At 40.7% G+C, this 24,214-nt stretch overlaps 1 protein-coding gene across 14 annotated transcripts in view; it reads left to right on the top strand.

Annotated features, from left to right (window-relative positions):
- ZBTB20 (zinc finger and BTB domain containing 20) overlaps positions 1-24,214 on the top strand; it is an 892,970-nt gene that overhangs the window by 638,290 nt on the left and 230,466 nt on the right. Inside the window, exon 9 of one of the 14 annotated variants that reach the window (XM_036352744.1) lies at positions 4,594-4,687. The exons of the other annotated variants lie outside the window; for them this stretch is intronic. The gene's annotated coding sequence lies outside the window, so the exon portion shown is untranslated. The remainder of the gene's footprint in view (positions 1-4,593; positions 4,688-24,214) is intronic. 14 annotated transcript variants of the gene reach the window in all.

The following is a 24,214-nucleotide window of genomic DNA, read 5'->3' as shown; positions in this document are numbered from 1 at the left end:
CTTCAATAACTAGCTGCTCATTCGATGTTTGTTGAATTAAGTAAATGATCAGAAACAAAATACTGAGAAAATATTTATAGAATATCAAGAAGCCAGTTCAAGGTAGTATGTGCAGGTAGCAGGCAGAGAGTTTGAGACTTACTTATGGGCATCACTACCCCATTACTTAGGAGGCCCTATGTGGAATAATAGCCACCTTTATTCAGAACCTCTAATTCTTAACTGGAGGAAGCTGCTGAACCAGAAGAACCAATTAACCTTCAGTCAGAGCCATGACATGAGGGACCATAGAGATTTTCTAATCGAAGGGCCTCATTTCTCAGTTGAAGGAACTGAATGCCTTGCTCAAACACTTGGTGGCAAAGTTTATTGATACCCAAACTTTGGTTTCCGGGTCTTGTCCAATTAGTTTGGTATTGTAAATGTTGCCTTTATGTCCTCACTGTCCCCTTGGGGGCCCCATATGCCCACAGTGACTTCTCTTCCTTTGACCAAGACAATCCAATGGAAGATCTAGCCGTGGCTCTGATTAGAATCCTCTCACCCATTATGGCATTTTCCATAGAGCCTAAAAGGCCACAATAAAGGGATTATTTTATTGACTCTTAAATTCATTTTTTACCAATAAATAATCTATATTAAAATGTTACTATTAACAGTTCATCCAAATTACTTTAGCTCCTTCTCAGGTGATTATTAGCTGGAGCTAAAAGGAATAGAAAAGAGAGAACTGTTATCATTTGCGTGAGGAGAAACTGTTAGAAGACTTCTGCCCGTGGGTGTTACTCAGGGAGAGGCAAAGCCAGCTTGGCTGTAGCAGGAGATGGGAAGGGAGGAAAGGGGTGTCCAGAGTACCAAGGAAGTAATCCAAGGATTTGAGTCTTTGAGAAGGAGAAGGGAGACATAGAAGCATGGAACAGACGGTGGAATCTCAGAGGGAGGGTGGGGGATGGTGAGTGGGAGGGAAGAGATCAACCAAAGAACTTGTATGCATACATGCATAACCCATGGACACAGACAATAGAGTGGTGAAGGCTTGGGGTGGGGGTGTGCTGGGAAGGAGGGCTAGAAGGGATCAATGGGGGAGGAAGGGGGACATGTGTAATACATTCAACAATAAAGATTTTTTAAAATAAAAAAGAGAAGGATAGGGGAGAGATGAAGAGGTGAAGGAATAGGAAAAATAAAAGAAGTAAAATGGGGGGAAGAGTACTTTAGGTAGACTTAATAATTTGGTCTTTTGGTTCACTATTTCTATATTTGTGATTCTTCCATTCAATGGAGAAGCCTTATGTTCAGGTCATTCTTGTCCTGTTACAATTAACACTGCTACTATCAAGTAATGACAAGAATTCCTTGAAACCAGTATACGTGACATCCATGAAACAAGAAATAAAGCATTTGGTAGGTAAATCCTCAAGAGTGGAAGCAGTGCTGATGGTCTGTTGATGGTGACTTAAACTGGCATACCAGGAATTTTTATAAATGGTTTCCCATGCTTCATTGGATCTGTTGCTGAGACTTTAGTTGTATACCAGCTGTGCGTGCAAAATCTCATAATTATTCTTACTGTATTAAGCATTTTATAGCAATTTTAGCTCTAAAATGCTATGCAATAGTTTTTAGGCAAGTGTACCAGACATGTAAGCTGTTCCAATGAAAACATTTCCTTTCATAGAGACACGTGCTTTCAGGATTCCAAACTTAGCTGTCTGCAACGACAGGAGCATCTCTAGGACAGACATCAGGGTTTTGGTGGGGGAAGAAGGGGCAAGTGGGTTTTCTTGTACAAGCTTTAATTCTCCAAGCAGCCTCATCAGAGCGGGGGCATTTCACTAATTCTACAAAACACTGATATTAGCAAATACTGCTGCACCCAGCTCCTCCCCAGCCTGCACTATGGAGAGAGGCACTGGAGAAGAGCTGGGGCGATCTCCGCACCCCTCTGGGGTATAATGGCAAACAGGCAGAAGGACTTGGACTTAACCTCTCTGCAGAAGGCCGACACCTTTAACACTGCTGCGCACGCACCCACAGGCTGCTAAGCCCTGTGGTGGCAAATCTTGGGCCTGAGCCCAATGCTGGTGTGGAGTTTGAACCCTTGGCATTCTGGCCCAGGGCCAAGTGCTATCAATGGAACCCCACTGACACCTTTAGTTATTCTTCCTAGATTAGGATAGTAATTTACTTGTCTCTTTGATTTCAAGTGTCTGGTTTTGTTTCCAGATGCCTCCCAGCTCATCTGTATTCCAGGGGTTTCAAAAGACTTTAACCCCATTGGTTCTTTCCTTTGTCGGTTCCATTTGGCCCACACAGGAGGGATACAGAACTAGAGAAGCAAGGGAGGGGCTGTGTGTGTGTGTGATGTATGGGGGCCTGTAGGGAGGGCTTGGTGAGACTGCAGGAATAAATGAAAGGCGTATTCACTTTTAGAAGATGAGCTATTATGCCAGAGCAAGTCAGGATGGAGAATAAGAGGTGATGTGCAGGACAATGTAGTGAGAAGTATAATTAGATAGATCCATGTGTCAAAGCCCTCCAACCAGCGGTAATCTCAAACTCCCCCAAATGATTGCAGTATAGGAACAAGATGGAGAGACTATAGAAATGTTATTCCAGTGCCAACAGCCCTTGGATTTTAACATGTATGGTAGGAAAAGGCATTTATGCAGGAGTGTCATTTCGTGTTTACAAAGGCCTGTCTAGCACTGTTTATTGATTTTACTGCATTTCTTTCCCCAGGACCCTGCAGATAGATAATTGCTAGAAATGTCCATCATTAGCAGAGCGACGAGTGCAACCATCACACTAGGAAAAATATACACACAGGACCCTGCAAGCAGGCACCAAATGGGGGAAAGAGTCACACAATAACACGTGCAGCTGTAACTCCAGGCAAACACACACACACAACACCCTGTGTAGCCATTGCACTGAGAAAATACACAGAGCCCCCTGTGCAGCCATCGCACATCAGGAAAATACACACATGACACCCCTATGCTACCATCACACTAGGTAAAAGCACAGACATAAAATGCTAAGTCAATGGGAATGAACAGCTCATAAAAGCCTACTGGAATAGATCACATCACAGCCAGGTACATCTGTTCTCAGCACTAACCATTATCGTTAGCTTAAAATGCTTAAAATCACTGCACATCCTCAGGTCTTGGGACAGATTATTCCAAGTAGATTCTGCTAAATTGACTTGGCAATGCAGTGAAGGGGACCTCTACTACATTAAAGTGATGCATTTTGCATCTCAAAGGCTGTCAACTGTATTTAGGAGACTGTGTGATTGAAGAACAATACTCTAGGATGGGATAGCAATTTTAGCAGCCCTTCTAACTCTGAGGGTGATTTTTTACCCCAACATGATGAGTTAAGTGTACAATTGAAGGGGCAGCTATCAGATAGGGAGGTGACTAATAAAAGCAGAATTGGAACGAGCTTTCATCTGTGCTGTTTTAAACTAGAACTCTCAGGGGAGATGTCATATCTAGAGGTCTCAGTGAGGTCAGACTTCAAGCCATCAGCTTGAGATAAATAAGTAGTAACTACAGTCCTTGCTTCATAGGGTTGTCTGCCCAACTGGAGGGAACAAAGGAACCACCCACCTCTTCTTCTGTCAGTGCCTTCTCTTTATCCTCCTGCTGTGGTCTGTGATGTGATCCTAGCTGTGTGACACAGGGGTTAGTTACAGCACTGCCAGGGAAACACCGCGGGCCATTCTGAAGAGTGGCCCAAAAAAATAGAAAGAGGTTCAGGCTTCCCGTCCTGCGTTTCCATTACAGGGGCCGTTATGCATTTCTACTGAGCAAGACAAGTTTCAGGCGAGCTTGTTAAGAATGATTTACACCATAATTCTAGGAAAAAACAAATGTGACTGAGATTTGAAAGGGAAGAGTGGGGGGGAGGAAGTGCTAGACAAAACGAATCTTAAGTAAATAGGGTGGAGTTGGATTGGTTGGTTTGTTTTCTCTTTGGTGTTTTTTGTTTGTTTGTTTCTTTGCTTTTTTAAACAACAAAAGAGAAGATGTATGTATTGTTGGTAATTACTTCACTCACCTGGGTGGAATGAAGCGAAAGAAAGCAGAGTTGCTCCGTGTAAAAGCAAATTTTCAGGAGAGGACAGGTGTTCCTCTTAAATTCACATGACAACATCTTACTGGGAATGAGCAGGACTGGAAATGAGAACTAAGACTTCCACTTCCATTTTTCCCCCAAATATGGCGGGAAATGTTTTGTTAGGGTGAGATGAGCATTTCCCATAAAATAGTGCAGCAGTGACATGAAGTAATTACATGGTGACTGGGATACACCGCATGGCATGCAGGAGAAACTGCATGATACCTATGTGATAACTACAGTAACTAGTTATCACTACCGTATCATCTCCTGGTAACTATATAATTAGTTTGTGTCACCAAAGCACCCTAAATATATGTCTATTCCAGCTACTCTGGTAGGAAAAAAAAAAAGAGTGAACTTCTTTGCAAGGGGGTTGGGGGAGAAAAAGCTAATGAAGAAAGTTGCCAAGAACAGATATTTTGTAATCTGTGCTAAATCTCTGCTGGAAAACATGAAAAGTAACGAAGCTGAGAAGACAGTAAAAGAAAATCGGGGCAAGGTGCCAGACGCCCAGACGGAAGGAGAATGTGGACCAAAAGATTGCGACAATCGGGTAATTATGGTTTATGAATTTCAGCTTTAATCTGTAGTTCAGTGAGTCCTGATTAAATATCTGTTAAACACAATTAAAGTTTGTTTTTGTATTTCACCGTCTTGATCAGAATAATTAGAGACTGCGTGTTTCATGTCAAAAGTAGCAAGAGGAATTTTAGTGAATGAACATCGTTTTTAAAAGCCATTTGTAGCACCAGCTGTTGGCATTATTTTATATTTTAGTGTTATCAGCATAAAGATGGTCCTCTGGATGCTGAATAGTTTCCAGCAGGACAAGGATGTTATGCTGCCGTGATAGGCACGTGCTGATGAAGCTTAAATGTTTAAGGACCGTTGTCCACTGGAGATCGGGAACAGGGAGTTGTAGGTCAGGGAAGCAGACATTTTAGGGGAGAGAAGAGGAAAGACAGTTACGTTTATCGAAGCAAAGAGGTGAGGGTGGACAATTTTCATGGGATAGTCATTTGTATTAACACCTGTAAATGCTGGTTAGCTTATTGAGACAGGATGTACATAGTGCCTGAGGAAGGGGCCCAAGCAAGGTGTGGTGAGAAGTGTTGGAGCTCTGACCTGCTTGGATCTTGGCTAAAGAAACATGTATCTTTTATTCCTAGAGTTAGTAGAAGATATAGCTGGAAGAACTTACCATATTAATAATTCTTTGGCTAGGGATAACAGTATGAATTCTTCAAAAAGGACAAGTAGGGATATAAGTAGGATTAACTGAAACTAGGGGAAGGGGTAAAATAAGACTCCATAAACCAAAACTAAGATGATGGTTTCCATATACATGTGCCAAAAAGTGAGGCTGGAGAGTTGTCAGGTACTGTCTCTTTAAAAATTATATGAAGGTACATGTAAAACTTTCTATGTAGCTCACCATGACATGAGCTTTAAAGAAACAAGACAAAACCTTGCTTGCTATTTGAAATTTGTGTACTTGGAATATTTTGGTTCTTGTGATAAACAGAATAGTAACCCCTCTACCCCCAAGATGTCTATGTCCTAATTCTTAGCACCTGTGAGTGTGTTGCCTTAAGTGGCAACTTTGCAGATGTAAATTAAGGATCTTGAAGTAGAAAAATTATCCTGGATTATTTGGGTAAGCCTAACATAACCACAAGAATCCTTTTAAGGAAAAGAAAGAGATAGGAGGGTCAGAGAAGGAAATGTGACAATGGAAGCAGAATCAGAGTGAGAGCGAGAGTGAGAGAGAGAGATATTCAAAGATGCTACATTGCTGACTTTGAAGATGGAGGAAGGGGCCATGAGCCAAGGAATGCTGGCAGCCTCTACTGGAGAAGACAAGGAGAAGAATTCTCCCCTAGAGTCTGCTTTCTTTCTAAGCAGCCTGGCTGACACCATCATTTAAGAACTACTGACCTTCACAACTATAATAAATTTCTGTTGTTTAAGCCATTAATTTGTGGCACTTTGTTATAGAAGCAAAAGGAAACCAGTACAGTCCTCATGAACCTGCTCCATGAGTTTGATATCCATTTAGAAGTTTTTCTGTTAGAAGTTCATCAAGGTATAAGAAAAATGAGCCTCTGTAAGTTTAATTTTCTAAGGCCATTCTTCAGGCTTTCTCTGTGGTAGCATTTGGAAGTAGCTGAAATGTTAAGAATTAAGAAAGCCTATGTATTATAAATTTAAATTGTGGGCACATTCAACCCCACCCAAGCACCACTTCCAGCAGTACATTCTACATGGGTAGAAATGTTAATAGGAAGAGAGGGTTGTGGAGTGAGAATAATTTCTCTAACAATGATAGCAGTTAACATTTGAATACTTACCAAAGGTTGAACATTTCACTTTACCGATATTTAACCATTTTTTACCTACAGAAATGACAATTTCATATGATTCAACAAACCCAGTGTTATCTCATTTAAACCTTCTAGGACTTAAATTAAAATTTTTTCCCAAAATAATAGCATTAATAAATGTCATAGTTAGGTACATTTTAGGCTAATAAAATGGTTCTATCCAACATATTCAGGTAAAAATGAGATTAAATCCTAATTTCATTAATTATATTGAGATCTCTCTAATTATAAGTTTCTCTTCCCAGGAAAGTGTGAGTCCCATTACTAGAAATATTAATAATCATAATATTGTGAAGACCAAAAGAATAGTTAAGTTGGGCATAACTCTGAACTGCCAAGGGAAAGAGAACTTCCAAGTGGAAAGAGCTCTCCTAACTATAATGATTTCACGAATTCATACTTAGTAAATTTTATTAACATAAAATGAGTCAATGTGAGTAAAATATTTGGTTTCCCTTCATTTATGTTGAGCCATTCAACTCATTCAGGTTCAAGGGCAACTTGTGTTTAGTGACTTAACATGGATGCTGCATCCTGAAAGGTATTCTTTATTTTCCTTTCAGTTTTGGCTATATCTACTCTACATTATAACTATCAGTGCTTAAAAAAATATTATAATCTAATAAAGTAACAGAACTTTCAAAACTTACTTACTAAAAAATAAACTGTAGTCATTAGTGTTTAATGTTATCAGGGTTACTGACACAAAAGATTGGACAGAAATTTAAAATCAAAGGTACATTAGGAAATAATATACCTTTTCTAGAATCTAAAAGCCCTGAAGACATAGCATTACTAGTAGAACTAAGGGAGATAGAATCGAATGAGAAATCACAAGAGAATATCCAGGTTTCAAATGCAATATATTTTGGGTTAATTTTTTATAGTGAGAGGGCATTTACCAAGAAATGAATAGTCTATAGAGTGCAAGTTCTCCTATTTCTGAAGAACATATGATAGTAAATGTAGGTGAGATTGGGAGAGAAGGGAGGATTTAAAGGAAAAGGTCAATGTAGGTTAGATGAAGAAATAGACCTGTTGGAAGATGTTTTGAAAATCATGAGTTCATACCATGAACTATTGTTCATCTTTATCCTACTTTGTAGAAACAATGCATGAACAAATTCAGAGATGAAGGGAAGCCCACAGGAAGGAAACAAACAGTTAACTTTTCACTGGCATGCTTATTCTGTGTTGTTGTTTTTTTGTTGTATTTATATTGGATGGTGGGATGTTGTTACCTTCCATTGATAGAGAGGATTTAAAAAAGAAAAGAAAAAGGAGTAGAAGGCAACAATGCCTGTGTTATCTCCCAATGTATTTTTGAATGACTCTGATCCAACTTTCAGTTTCAAGCTGTTTAAATCTATCTCACTGATGTGTCCAAATCTAGTGCTCACATGTTTGGGACAATTAAAGTCAGCAGGGCCTGTGGTTCCCTAACCCAGGCTTTATTGTATAAGGAGTAAACAGCCACTTGTAATTTAGTGAGTAAGTGCAGGTCTTTCACAATGCGCATACCAGCCCCACTGAAAACTGATCAATTTCTGTGCTTGGCAGTGGCATTCATAAGGCCCCTATGGAGCATTATCTCATGCCTGAGGGTCATTACTCTTCCACAGAAGCACTGACAGTTGTGATGAATGGCGGTACCTGGGAAGAGGAGTGTTTGGATGTTTAAACAGATTACATTTTCCTTTTAGAGCAGTAGACATTAGATCACATCTTAGACTGTCTGCCCAGGTGGACAGTGAGAATGCAATCAGGGTACATGTGAGCTAGTGGGCTTCAGGTGTACCAATCATCATTTCTATTGGGGTAAGTGGACTTGACTTTGCATCCTGTCACAATATTGTATGTGCTGCATAACAATGGGTGGTAGCCATATACAGTTGCTGAGATGCTGGGCTGTCAACAGGCATGAGATTCCGTCGATCACTATTATCTACAACAAGACTCATTACCTGTCAGCCAGTAAACATCCATTTGCACCATCTGCAGTGAATTAAAAAGTGACGAAAAGAATCAGGATCTGTTTTAGTTGCAGCATGATTGTCAAGTTCATTTTTGTCTCTGGAAGTCCTTCAGTTCTTTGAGAGACATTAGGGGAAAAATATATGATGAAGACACCCAGAAATAGCCTGCCAGTGACAACTTTCAGGTTTTTAACCAGGAATTTACAAATACAATTAGCTTCTCAACGTGTAAGCAAGGTCCAGGCCTTTGTCAGTTCTCCTTCTCAGTGCTTCCTTCTCTTGGGTTTTCTGGTGTGCTGAAGCTGAGAATCAGTGTTTCATTCTCCTAAATTGATGCTGACTACAGTGAGAACTATTTCATAAAAATATGTATTTCAACATGAACTCTTAGGCAAAGCTGCCCCTGTATCCAGGGAGGAAGTGATGATTAGTTTCTAATTTACACGTGCAGTGATTTCTTTGGCAAGTGTGAATCCATGTCCTGCGGTAAGGTTCTGTTCCTACTTGAAGAAGTTATTGGGGTATTAACAAGAATCAAAGGTCTATTGGCCCTTGAGGCTATTTAATTTATATATAAGCAAACTAACTGCCTGTCCAGACTACACAGGTGAGTTGTGTTTTTGTAGAAATTGCAGAGGGAAAAATCAGAAGTGTCACACAAAAACCACATGAAAAATAGCAGAAGGATTTGACAGTTATTCACTTGCATCATCTTTATCAGCAGAATCTCTTTTTTTTTCATCTCCTTTTTTCTTCATTATATATTTCAACAACAAGGAAATGACTTTCCTTTTTGCCTGGAAGGTGGGGATTCTTGGTGTTTTCCAAAGTACTGCTCTGAGGAAAGAGACCAGTTCTGAACTGAGGATATTGAAGAGAAAGAAGCCCTTCTGAAAATAGCCCTGGCCATGCAGTGGCATTTCACTCCCAGAAATCCATCTCTTCCTCCCACAAATGGCCCTTATGGTAGTAATACAGAAAGGAGATTATATATTACCTCATCTCCTTACAGAGGAAAGGACAAGTGCTATGGGAAAGCTTTGTTTTTTTTAATCATTCCAAGCATCCCCTGCCTTCAATATCTCACTGAAGAGGTCCTCCGTTGCCTTTAGAAAGATACTCTAGTGAGAGAGGAAGAAGCAGAGTAATGAGAACGATGACCTGATCTGGAAAGGCTATCTAACCAACAGGGAAAAACTAGCTGTGCCCGCCCCCCAGCCTCAAATCTGTGAAGCAGACACAGGTAGAGGGATAGCATGAAGTTGTGAGTACTTCTTCAAAATGTTGCTTAGTAAATTTTCTATCTGATACTGCAATTGAGTAGGAGACATCATCTTTTTATCACAAGCTCATCTTTATGTTTTGGGAGGAAAAATGAGAACCTCTATTATGTAGATGATTTTTAGGACTACTGACTTTAGCCATGCTAGAAATAAGGAAGAGAAATGTTCCACTGTGGGAATAAGGAAGCTGTTTTGCAGAACCTAGCAAGGGAGTGAATGAGTTTCATTCTCCCTTCCTCTTAATGCCTACCCATTCCTGAACTTGTACATTGTGTTAATTCCATTAGGGCAAAGTTAATTGCTGATGGGATCATATAGAAGTGTAGATTTTGTTCCCCAGGAATAAATTCTGATTATATTTGAGTCATTTCAGTACTGAACAGCACATGTTCAAACTATAAGAAGAAGGAATGTACATGATTATACTATGAATTTATGATGTTCATTTTAACTAATATATTTGACCAGCCTAATACTAAGGTTGGGTTAGAAAAGCTGTAACCCATCTCTAATAGCATCAGAAAAGGGAAGCTCAGTATACTTTTCATAAATACACATATAATAAAAATCCTGACTTTTCACTGATTTGCTAAGGACCAAAGAAGGATGGTAAGAAGAGACTGAGTGTTTAGGAAAATGGAAGCTAGATTATACGTTAATTTATTACATATTTTCCTACAAATTAACTTAATATACATGACAGATATTGTTATAAATTGAGCCACTGTGCTCATGAAGTGTTGATTAATACTTTATGTACCACATATATACATATATATACATATATATTTCATATTAATAAAAGCCTATGTGGTCATCATGCCCTCACACCGTGACACCCTCACGCCGTAAGGAGCGATCACCAGGAGGCTGCATGCACAGCAGGCACGCGCGGGTGGGTGGGCTGTGTGTGTGCATGGGTGGGTGGGGGCTTCACGTTGCGTGTGTGGCACAGAGGCGGGTCCCGCGGCCCCACACGGCAAGGCCAGGGGTCCTGCGGCTCTGCGCACGTGAAGGCGGTCCTGTGGCTCCAGCCTACCTCTTTGGGGCAATCCTTCAAGGAGCCCTGGATGGGTGGGTGGGGCCCACCCCTTTGGGGCGATCAATCACAGGGATCTCGCACTGTGAGAGGGTACAGGCCAGGCTGGGGAAACCCCACACCCAGTGCACGAATTTCATGCACCAGGCATCAGCAACAATACTTAGGTATGTTGTGCTATTCAGAAATTTATAATTGTCTGACCCTCTAGCAACTTCATCGCGAAATTATAGCTAATTTGCCTACAAACATCAGGTGGTCATAATCTGGCCACTCAGTGCGTGTGTGTGTGTGTGTGTGTGTGTGTGTGTGTGTGTAGAGAGAGAGAGAGAGAGGAGAGAGAGAGAGAATACAAAATGGTGAAGTTCTTAAAGCCTTACATATGTCACTAATTTCCAGTTGCTTTGGCAATCTTATAGTAAAGTCTTGGACCAAATTGCTTCTCTAGTCACAATGCCCAATTAAACATGAGATATTACTTCCAGTTGCTTTCTTGACAAAACACCATATAACTATTTCATGAAATAAACCTAGATTTATAGAGAGGAGGATAAATTTTTGAAGCTATGTTGAGGACACTTCTAGGAGTGATCCAACATCAGTACTCCAGCATGGACATATTTTGTGTGTTTATGCAAAGTAATGTTTAAAATAGTAATTCTGAGGGCAAAAATGTAATACAAAGTGATAGATGCAGTCTTCATGTGCATTAAACTTCTAAGCTCCCACCTTGGTTATGAAAAAACAAATCGAGAAACAATATTGGAAAACCTAGCCTCTGTGTTTAGGTTCATCTTACTCTACCGAATACAAGTGTGTGTGTGTGTGTGTGTGTGTGTGTGTGTGCGTGTGTGTGTGTCAAAAAGAAACATGGATCAAATTGCCTGGTATAGCAGCCAGTGACCACATCTGCAGCAAAGACATTTATGTGGGAGCTCCTAAACCTCAGAACCATGGAGTGAACCATCACTATACTGTTTAGAAATCTATGTCAGAGTAAAAACTTTTGACTTCAACCATTTTCCCTATTAATTTAGGGTGTTTGGAAACATTGTTTTCTTTACTTGGTCCTTGTATATACCTTTACCTTTATTTTCATCTTTCAAATGTTATTTATCCTTGAGGCCCATCTTCAATACCATTACTTTTATGAAGCCCTTCTTGCCTACTTCTTTTTACCTCTCATGCAGCAAAAGTCATTATTTCTCCTATAGACCTCCCACCCAAACAAACTTTTTGGTGGTGCTTTTATGAAATTTAGTGCTTAATTTGCATTATCATCTGCAATTTGTCTGATCCTTCTGCTAGGTGTAAATTCTTTAAGTGAAAAAAGTTCTCTCAGTATAATGTCTTAGACATAGTAGATTCTCAGTAAATACTGATATTATAACTCAAATTGAATCTTTCATTGTAAACAGAATTTTTTTGAGCATTTTCCATACTACTTAGAGAAGGAAAGACAATTTAAAAAATAAGCATCTCTGATATTCAAAATTAGAAAGACAAGAAAAATAATTTTTAATCCTTGTGAGTCTACAAATTCCCCTTGTTTCCGATACTTAAGCATTTTCTACTACAGATTCTCTTTTTTTTAAAAAAAAAATTTTATCTTAGACCAGTGATGGCGAACCTTTTGAGCTCGGCGTGTCAGCATTTTGAAAAACCCTAACTTAACTCTGGTGCCGTGTCACATATAGAAATTTTTTGATATTTGCAACCATAGTAAAACAAAGACTTATATTTTTGATATTTATTTTATATATTTAAATGCCATTTAACAAAGAAAAATCAACCAAAAAAATGAGTTCGCGTGTCACCTCTGACATGTGTGTCATAGGTTCGCCATCACTGTCTTAGACTCTGTGTGTTCAAAATATAACTCACAAAATACAACTTTTTAAAAAGAGAACAAATGTACAACTGGAAAATAATAAGGAAATAAAAATGGGACTAGAAAATAAGAAATTACAATTACAATTTTCTTTCTAAACATTGAATGAATGTTCTTAAAGACAACCAAAAGGAAAACAAAGTAGAAAGCTAATCAGCACGCCTATTATTTCCAAGGCTTCCTCCATAAGTGAAGAGGAGATGGTGTTGAAGAATGGCAGGCTGTTCATTTTCATGCTTACAGATTGCTAAAGACAAATCCACTTGCAATTTAAACTTCAGTCTATTCATAGTGAATGTGAATCAGTTTGATAAATGTATATGCTCTATGCAATCATCAACCCAACTATGGAATAAGTGATGAAAATACCACTAACCACTGAACCAAGATGTACTCAGGAAATATGTTTATTTCATAGGAAAAATAGGATTAAATATGATAAGTGAAGGAAAAATAATAAAAAAGATAGAGTTATATAGAAGTAGGAAGAATATTTTATGGAAGGAAAATTGAGGAAGCATAATGATAAAAGCAAAATAGTAGAAATGGAGTGGTTGGGGTCAGTCAGTCATGCAAGGAAAATGCCAGGTACACAGTACACTTTGTAAGTTTACCAAAAAATAATATCAACATAAATTTAAAAGAAAAAGTCAACTTGTAACTTGTTATGAAATGAACCATGCCCACAGCTTTCTAGGAAAGAGTATCTTAGGATGATGATTAGAGAAATGAAAACAGAGGAAAGCTCAAAGGAGGACAATAGTAAATTGTTTATGTCCTAAATTGGGCATCATTAGCATTTTTATAGCTTGGTGGAAATGTCTCTGCAAAAGCAAAATTTCTGTTTACAAAAAGAAAATGCTGCTATAGTAGAGATGGGATTGTACTATATAAGACATAATGAACCATTGTGATACCAGTAATAGTACCATGGTGAAAAAAATTAAGTGAGAATATACACTGAACATTTAACAGGATTTTTCCATTAATTTGATAAATTTTTACTAAAGGAAGTAGAAATAGGACTGAGAAGAATTGTTGTATATAATGGTCTCACTGTACTAGGTCATGCACTACAAATTTAACACTGAATCCATCTTAAAGTATTTAACACACACACAAGGTTACCTACTTAAGAAAAGGTCTCATTTTTAGTTATCAGGACTGGTGGATGAGACTATCTAAAAATGAACACAAAATGCCTTTTGATTGGACAAATATTTAGTTACATTTTATAAAAGTGTTTTGTTTCCATGAATAAGAGGAGCATCTGCCATTTAAAGAACAAGAGGCTCTGTGCACGAAATTCATGCATGGAGGGAGGAAGGGCCCTCAGCCCAGCCTGCACCCTCTCCAATCCGGGACCCCTCGGGGGATGTCCGACTGCCTCTCACAGTCCGGGACCGTTGGCTCCTAATTGCTCACCTGTCTTCCTGCCTGATCACCCCTATCCACTTCTGCCTGCCTGATCACCCCTAACTGCTCCCCTGCTGGCCTAATCGCCCCTAACCACCTTGCCCCACACCCAGGACATAGGATTCTCTCCTCCTGCTGGTCATAGGCACCTGGGAGCTGGGCTTCCCTCCCTCTGGCCGGACGCAGGCACCCAGGACCCAGGCCTGCTTCACCAGGGCCGGCCGCAGCCGCAGGGGACCGTGAGCATGCGGCTTCACCCGGGCAGTAGCCTCAGGCACCCGGGACCACAGGGCGGGCAGCTTGTCCCTCTCCTGGGCCTCAGCCTGGCTGGTCCCCATTCCTCTCTTGAGTGCTCATTTGTGCCTGGCTGGTCCCCTTTCCCTTCTTGCGAGCTCATTTATGCCTGGCTGATCCCTATTCCTCTCTTGGGAGCTCATTCGTGCCGGGCTGGTCCCCATTCCTCTCTCCCCAGTGTTGAGTGTCTGAGCAGTTACCGCGTGAGGGCGTGATGACATGAGGGCATGATGACCATTTGCATATTAGCTCTTTATTATATAGGATAGTTATAGATTGTCATCCTTGATATCTTCTCAGTAACCAAAAGTCAGAAATAAATATAGTAATACCTTGGGTATATTAAGAAAGTTTCATATGTTTATTTGTTTCTTTGGGTACTTTTTTATTTAACCACTTCAAAGAACTTATTTTCTTTACCATGATCAGTTTTCTTCAAAGTAGGTTTTTAGGTCTTAATAATCCTGGAGATTTCTTCTCCCATTTTTTGTACTCCTTTTGCTTTATACAGGGAGGGACAGAAGTAGGTTTACAGTGTGAGTACAGGGAACATAGAATTTATTATTATGTTATTATTTATTAATTATTATATTATTTCCCATACAAACAACTGTAAACCTACTTTTGCCTCACCCTATATTAATGTTTAAGAAATAATTCAGCCACATTTTTAAAACTTGATTTCCTTATGGTGCAGTTATAGTGGACTCAATTCTGAGCCTACCTGATCTCCCGAGCTTCTTCAGTTCCTTAGACTCAGTTGCATGAGAGAAGAGAGTTGATGTAAGAAATCAGGCCTGCAGGTCGACTCCCACAGGTGTCCATCATATCTCAATTGATGGTGAACAGAGGCCACAGCCATTGGATTCCTGCAGTGCTTTGTGAAAAATAAGTGTGAATGTCCCTTTCTCCTCTCATCCCCAAGCAAGCAGGATCCACAATATAATTGGTGGTAGTTCCAATACCATGGCCATAAGGCCAGAATCTGAGTGAAGCACAGAGACTGTACATAGACATGTATCCCTTCCAGACAACCACATGGTTTTCCATCAGGACTGATCATAGTGGAAACTGAAGCCTGCTGTAACCCAAAGCTATCTTATTCAGTGGCTTCATTTAAATGCATAAATGCTATTTGAGAAAAAAAGATGCTATCCAAGTACACTAAGAGAAATTACTTGATTATAAATTGTGTAGAGATGGCACATCCATCACTGATGAAAGCACTGCTATGTCAGTGGTCTGAGAATTGCAAACAATAGAAAATTAATACAAAAAATGAAATGCACCCTTTAAGTAATGTTGCAATAAGGTTTAAGCACCTGAAATAATTGCTTCCATCCACCATTTTCCTCATCTCATGCCTTGGCTGAGGATTCTACAAAAGTTCTCACCTGGCTGTAAAGCTTCTCTACTACCAGTTATTCCCCTTGGCCTCTTTTCCTCCCACAACTCCAAGGTCCCATCAACTTCTTTTTCCCCTAAAGTAAAATGAACGAGGTTTTGGTCTAGCAGCTTGGCAATCTTTATGAGCCAGCTGAGTCTGTACCTCAAAGAGGTCCATGCACCTGCAGTGAGCCTTCTGCTCTTGATTGACCTGCTCTTCCCACCTCAGCCAAGTTCACCCACTTCTCCTTTCCCACTGCCAGACTGTAGTTCATGCTCTGTCTCCACTCTGTGATTCTCTTCTCCTTCACCAGAAAATTTCTATCTGCCACTTTCTTCTACCTTCTTTCTTTTATCCTATTTATTACCCTAAAGTCCTTATATCCTCTGTGTTCTCACTTTGTGTTGATCTGTAAGTGTTAAGCAGTTGTGCCTGTCTAGGTTTTGTAGCTCCTTCATTCCCAGCAACATTATAAACATCTTGAGGCAGTAGAGAGCATTTTCTTAAATATGGTACAGAATTCTCCATTTAGAACTTCAGTAAATGTTTTCTGACTTCTGATGAAACATGTGACCACTAGATCTCAATGAAACATTTGGATTCTTCATTCATGATTTATTTAAAAGATAGTTGTAAACTGACTCACTGCACATCTAAAACCCACTAATTCAGACTGGAAGCATGGGAGTGTTCACTGACCAGGTGAAGCTCCCAGAATGCTTACATAGCGTATTCAGTTGGGAGGCACTGGATGTGGTCTATCATGGGAAGAACATCAAAGGACCTGTTTCCTGGACAAGCAATCACTCTCAGAGGCAGTGGGCCAGCCTTGCCATTCGGTAGAGGAAGTTTGCCAAATGTTGTCATATATTCAAATGGGTTTGTCCTTAAATGAACACATCTGATGAGCATCCCCACCCAGGCTGCTCTCTGAAGATGTAAGTGGGCAACAAAGCACAAGAGTGACTCAGTCAGCTGCCATAGACTGCCTGGCTCCAAAAACATCCACACCCACCCTTCCGCACTGTGAAAAATGTGCTGTTTTACTCGTTGTGCCAGCCCAATGTTTCAGAATTATCAATGAGTCAGTAAGAGTGAGAGACCACCAAGATTTTTCCTCTGCTTATGGATCTTGAGAATCTTCATTAGGAAATCTCAACTGACTTTCTGAAGGTCCCATGGGGACAACTATTACTTAGGGAAACTTCCTTCTGACTCCAATTTAGCCCACCTAATAAAACCTGATGGCAGCACACAGCTTGCTTCAGGGCACATAGTTTCGGGGTTAAAGAAAAACTTGAATTAAATTCTGAATCTTGCTCCCAAAGAAGGACTGTCTCTTGAGAGTATATGGAAAGGCCTCTCGTGGCCATGAATTAAAGAACCATTTTATGGAGATGGTTTAGATCTAAGACTTAAAGAACTTACTATTTTAACTAGAGGCTTGGATAGTATAGTCTTAAGTAACAGGGAAGACCCTCTTCCTCCCCTGAAAAAGAGAAACATCATTGAGAAGCCCTTGGTATCCCTGCCGTGGGTTCTCAATGCTCACATTTTTACTCTGCCATAGCTAACCTCTAACTTACTGCAAGGTAGGAGTTATTATCCCCCATTTACAAATAAGAAAATCGTGGCTAAAGTGCTGAGGCAGCTTGCACCCTGGTGTATAACTAGTAAGTGGTTGTGGTGAACATCTAGGTGTCTCTGGTGCCAAAGCCAGTGCTCTTCATCCCCACCACTGCTGCCTTCTAACTGAGCAACACAATGCACAGGAAAGCTCTTTGCAAATTATAATGGTAGTTCATGTGAGAAATAGAAAGTCCTGAGGACAATTTCCAGACTATCCTTAAAAGAGAGTAAATGGCTTTTATTCTGAACACTTTAAAGATATAGCAGCCCTTTTGGTTATATACCAGTACAAAAGGCCATAAGTTATTCTTCTGTGGCATCCAGAAGCACCCAGTAACAAGAGTCCATATTTCTAATCCGGAACACAAATGGCCAAAGCAGGTTTTCCCTCCTTCATGTACAAGTACTCTCATGGCTAATCCATCCCAAGGAGAAGGAAGAAGTGTGAGCAGAATTCTTGTATTTTAATATATGCCTCAACTTCATGAGCCATTTCATTCAGATTTCTGACAGGGTCTCTTCATGGTAATCACAACAAATAGGTAGTAAGTCTTCTAAATTTATTGATGAAATAAAATCATCTCCTAGTGATACTGCCTTCCATGTTCTAGAAACTAAGCAAATACAGACTAATGAGTGAATCACAGTTTTTGACATGAATTTTTTGAATTTTCCTACATATTGGAAAATCTAGTGTTTAAGAACACGTCACATAATTTTATTGGCCTTAGGTTATATGCCTTTTTTTTGTAGATTTCTTCTCCTAAACCATTGTGTTTTTTATTGGTTTGTTTTTGTTATTTCAAAAATGGCTCTAGTTGGCAATTCTCAGCATTTTAGCAAGAAAATAATTTGTAAACAAGTACTTATATGATATAAATAAACTATTATTTAAAAAATTCTTTAATGAAAGACAACTTAAATGATGAGTATTTTTTAACTTCATTTATCTCTATGATCAAATTTACTAATCCTGTCTATTGTTAGTCTTTCCTTAATGATAATAGCAGATAGTATTGAGCACAGTAGGTGCTCAGTAAATAGTTGCTGAATGAATTAATAAATTAATTGCCTCTAATTTATTCATCATTAGCTTTATAATGTTTCCTGGAGTAGGGAAGGAAGTGTTTAAACTAACTTTTACCTATTTCTTGAGATTTTTCATGCTTACTCTCAAAAGAATTTTTGTAGAAAATCTTTAAAGAAAAAAGCTTCAAAAGTTTTTGAGTTACATTCTCATATAAAGAGAAGTCTTTTCTGTCTGAGAAAATACTCACTACTTTTAATTTTGCTTTTATGGCCTTTGAGACCTTAACTTCTTTCTTTGTCTTAAAATTGTAAACTATCCTATCTAATAAAAGAGAAACATGGTAATTAGTGTACAACCGCTACCCTTCCTATTGGCTAATCAGGGCGATATGCAAATTAACTGCCAGCGAAGATGGCAGCCGGCAGCCAGGCAGCTTGAAACTAACATGAGGCTTGCTTGCTTCAGTGATGGAGGACTCCAAGTTCCCCGCCTGCTGCTGCCGGCCTCTGAGCCTGCAGTTTGAGACATTGTAACAAATATAGAAGCTAAACAAAACCCCAGAAACCTGCTTTCAGCCAGCCGGGATCTCAGAGCTGGAGTTATACATTGTTTCGATTATAGAACCCAAACAAACCAGATACCTGCTTTCAGCAGCGGAGGCCTAAGAGCTGGAGCCAGAGCTAAAGCTGGCCCAGAATAAAAAGAAAAAAGAAAAAAAGGAGTGGTTGGGAGCTTCCGTCACCCGCCAGCCTAAAAACAGCCCTCAGCCCCTCACCCAGATTGGCCAGGCACCCCAGTGGGGACCCCCACCCTGAAGGGTGTGTGACCAGCTGCAAACAGCCATCATCCCCTCACCCAGGCTGGTCAGGCACCCCAGTGGGGACCCCCACCCTGATCCAGGACACCCTTCAGGGCAAACCAGCCAGCCTCCACACGTGCACCAGGCCTCTAACCTATATAGTAAAAGGGTAATATGCCTCCCAGTACCGGGATCAGCGGAGCTGCGAGGCCTCCCGGCACCGGGATCAGCGTGGCAGGGGGCAGCGCCCAAACCCCCTGATCGCCCTGCGGCTCTGTGTGTGACAGGGGGTGGGGCCACAACCTCCCTATCGGCCCTGCTTTGTTCGTGACAGGGGAAGGCGCCCCAACCCCCTGATCAGCCCTGCTCTGTGCCTGATAGGGGGGAGCTCCCCAATCCCCTGATCACCCTGTGGCTCTGTGTGTGACAGGGTAGAGCCATAACCTCCCCATCGGCCCTGCCCTGAGTGTGACAGTGGCGGCGCCCCAACCCCATGACCGGCCCTGCTCTGTGGGTGATAGAGGGTGACGCCCCAAACCGCCCCCCACGGGCCCTGCTCTGTGTGTGATGGGGTAGAGCCATAACCTCCCCATCGGCCCTGCCCTGAGTGTGACAGGGTGAGGCATCCCAACCCCCTGATCCGCCCTGCTCTGTGTGTGACAGGGGGCAGTGCCCCAACTCCCATATTGACCCTAATCTGTGTGTGACAGGGGGGAGCTCCCCAACCCCCTGATTGGCCCTGCTCTGTGCGTGACAGGGGGAGCTCCCCAAACCCCTGATGGTCCCTGCTCTGTGCGTGACAGGGGGAGCTCCACAACCCCCTGATCGACCCTGCTCTGTGCGTGACAGGGTATGGAGCCCCAACCACCCTAATGGGCCCTGCTCTGTGAGTGACAGGGGGCAACGCCCCAACCCCATTATTGGACCTGCTCTGTGCGTGACAGGGGGTGGTGCCGCAACCTGCCCATCAACCCTGCCTTGAGTGTGACAGGGGGCGGTGCTCCAACCTCCCAATCAGCCCTACCCTGAGCGTGACTGAGTGTGGCATCGCAACCTCCTGATCTGCCCTGCTCTGTGCGTGACGGGCGGCGCCCCAACTCCCCAATCGGCCCTGCTCTGAGCCCGACCAGGGGCTGCACCTAGGGATTGGGCCTGTCCTCTGCCACCCGGGAACAGGCCTAAGCCAGCAGGTCGTTATCTCCCAAGGGGTCCTAGACTGAGAGAGGGCACAGGCCGGGCTGAGGGACCCCCCCTTCCCCCCGAGTGCACAAATTTTTGTGCACCGGGCCTCTAGTATATTTATAGCTATATGCTGATGTTATTTAATAAAAACTTGGGAATATAAGTCTTTGGGTGTAGACACATAGGGTCCTTGTTTTTTTCCTAGCAAAAAGACCATTTTCTAATAGAATTTATAGTAGCTAAGTGTTTTGTAGTCAGTTTGTTAATTGTTGTTAAGTAAATGAAGTATCAAGAAGTAGACAAGTTGGTCCACATCATAGTAAGTTAGAAATGATAAGTGGTGATGTACTCATTGATCCAACTACTCCCCTTTCTTCAAAAGCTCATCTCACCATTGATAACATAGGGACTAGGAATTTAGTGGTTATTTATGTTTTTCTGGGTGGTATAGATATGTGAGGTTTATATTGGTTTTAGTAATTTTTATCATTTGTGAGTCATGGTTTCAGTATAGATCTGCCCACCTTTCATTTAAACCTATTTATGACATTGTAGTACTCCCAGCAGCAAGCCCTGGCTGGGGATATGCCAAGAACTGTGCACTAAGTTATCAGTCTATTGAAGAAAGCTATTGAAGAATCATATTTATACCTTTGAAAAGGAATGTGGTTATGTTATTCTGAATGGGTCTGATTCACCTCAACCCTACCTGTGTACCTCGCTGCCAGAGGAGACAAACCAAGGATAGTAGGTGGAACACGTGTATCTTTTGTGTACCACTCTGCTAGACCTCAAATGAGATTACTGTTGACAGGGAAAAACAAATTTCCTTTTTATTCCACAAGGTAACTTAGCTGCTTTCAGATGCAAAAGCCCTTTCCCCCACCTCCATCCTCCCTCCCTCACCCTCTTCCCTTTAATTCCTGCCTGGAATGGATTCCTCCCAAATGAGGATAATCCTGCCTTAGCTATTTACTCACTTGGTTACCTTCCTGGGCTCTGCACAGTCTGCAACAGGCTTTGCCGCTTGTATTTATTCCTGCCAGAATGCACTTAGGAGTTTTTATTATTGTTATGGTTGAGGTGGCACTTTAGCTCTAAGCCCTTATATTTATGATTTATAACTTTCTCTCTAAATTGCATGTTGGACTAGAATTTCTCTAGCATGGTCTCTGTTTAGTTACAGATGTTTCATAAAATGTGAACAAAATATTGGGCATGGTAGCACAATATTCAAAAATTCACTTCACTCCCCTGCCTTCAGCTGTTACACCTCGATGTCTCATGTATTAAACATACATGGGTGCTTAGTAATAAGCCATAGACACATACCTAACCTAAGGAAACTATTATGGACAAAACACTATGTGTACCTTTCAAGAAAATTAATTTAAATGATCAGTATTTTGTATTTCAGAAATACCTTTGGACAGTCAAGTAATGGTTAAATTATGCTTTAATGGTAGAAGTTGATATAGCGCTATAAACTCTAAGAGAGCTTTGCAAAGCCTGAGTTACATATATTACTGTAATCTTCATAACAAGCCTAAGAAGTAGGTATTATTACTGAGATAATAAGACTCAAAGAGGTTAAAAAATTTGCTCAGCTGCCTTGGCTAGTAAATAGCATTAAAATGATTAAATCCCTATCTACTCATCTCTAGAGCCTTTGCTTGTTCTACTAGTTATACCCCTTAGCCTAAATATTCTGTTACTCCAGTAAATAATAGTCCCACTTGAATATATTTTGTCATATATTGAAAGAATACATATACTATCACAGCCCATAGATTGTTTTGTCCGTTTGTTTTACGTACCTTCTCTTTCCTTCTCTAGAAGATGGCTAACTTATATTAAGTAAAGTTTAGCCCAGCCGGTATGGCCTGGTGGTTGAACATCAATTTATGAACCAGGAGGTCACAGTTTGATTCCTGGTCAGGACACATGCCTGGGTTGTAGGCTTGATCGCCACTAGGGGGCGTGCAGGAGACAGCTGATCCATGTTTCTCACATCTATATCTCTCTCTTCCTTTCTCTCTAGCTGAAATAAATAAAAACATATTTAAAAAGAAGTAAAGGTTAAGGAACTTAGAGGAGAAGTGGACAAATTCCTATATAGAGATATGGTATTCACTCAAATGAGGCATTAAAATTTAAAAATAATTGCGCTTTTCTAGTATTATTGATTATATAAAACTCTAAGCAGACATCTATAAGTTGAATCCTAATCTGTTGACCTTTATATTCTTCCCTAGAAGCTTGTCACAGACACATTTAAATTAAACATATATTGCAGAAAATCATGTGAGAAACGTTGTAAAACTGACAGAGAATGACACTAGAAACCTTCATTTTGCATTTTATGACTTTTGTGCAATTAGAATCTCAATCTTAACCTTGCATTAACTTACTTTTTTTGCATTTAAGTATCGATACTGGGTTAAAGTTATGGAAGTTAATATTTTAAGCCTCCATTAATGGTTGTAATCAATTTTTGTATTATTTTTGCCATAATAATCAAAAGAGCATATAACCAGGACAGGAAATAAATCTGGGATTCTAGAGATTAATATGAAATCTTCTAATGTACTGTTCTACCATTCTCTGGAGCCTCGGTTATCTGATGCTATGTGCAAGAGCTTATTGATGACAGAGCCTCTGGAAAATGGCTTGGGTTTCTATATATCTCTTAGAATTGTCATAGTAGCATTGTGTGTATTTTTTGTTTCATAGTAGGATGTATTTTAAGCAAATGAAGGGTTGAGATTCAAATATAAAAAATCAACATAAAAACTAAAGGAATTGCTTAATTTGTACATTTAACCCTGTATCATGACTCTTCATTAGGAATATTTGTGATACTGATTCAGTCCCAAGCACAGGGGGCAAATGGGACAGAAAGGGCACTAACGGTATTGAAGATGGCACTAGAAATTTGGAGGGCTCTTAATAATTAGGTACTTAAGCTCACCTAGAGAAGTGATTAGTGTTTAGAAGTGGAGACGTGGCCACAGGAACATAGATAAACCAGAAGGGAGCAAAATGTCCAGCTTGCCTCAGTTATTTTAAACAAGCGCAGCCTGCACAGCGATGTGGGAATGACCTCATGCTGCTTGTGCAGACACCACAGTCTGTTTGGTCCCATACACTTGACTGTGGTGGTACAGAAGTAGCCTGAGCATGAAGATCTAGAGTGGGTTGTGTTGTTTCTTTTCCATATCTCTATTACTGACTCACCAGATACTCTCAAATAAACCATTCTCTCTCTTGATTTTTCCACTCTCCTACCTGTGACAGGTATGAAATGCCTTCTGCTCAGATGACACTAACATTTGGAACGTATCTTTGGGTTGAAGACAGTTTACAACTAAGATGAACATTTATAGTACAGAGTCACTCGCAAGCACATGGCAGGAGCTCACCAGGGACTAGAGATACAAACATGGATGAAACATTGTCCTGGAGTGGCTCACCGCCTAGAGGGGCCTGTGGGGCGGAGAGGGTGGGTAAGATCTGGGAAAGACAGAAGCAGAATATGACAGGAATGGTATTAGTACAGTGCAAAGGATGATGTGATGTTGGGTATTTGAAAAGCAATAATGAGTACGTAATGGTGAGTAAATATTAATAATAATGTGATGTAGTGGAAAGAACACTGGACAAGGAGTTTGGTCTGGCCTTGCTGCTTACTTAGTGCTCTCCAGAGCAGTGCCCTCTGTTCCTGTTTCTTTATCTCTATAATGGGTATAATAGCTGATCGCGTATGCCGC

This window comes from Myotis myotis, unplaced genomic scaffold (assembly GCF_014108235.1).
Source record: "Myotis myotis isolate mMyoMyo1 unplaced genomic scaffold, mMyoMyo1.p scaffold_m19_p_2, whole genome shotgun sequence".
NCBI classification, from domain to species: Eukaryota; Metazoa; Chordata; class Mammalia; order Chiroptera; family Vespertilionidae; genus Myotis; species Myotis myotis.
Note: the sequence above shows the minus strand (reverse complement) of the source record. Positions and strands in the feature narration are given on the sequence as shown.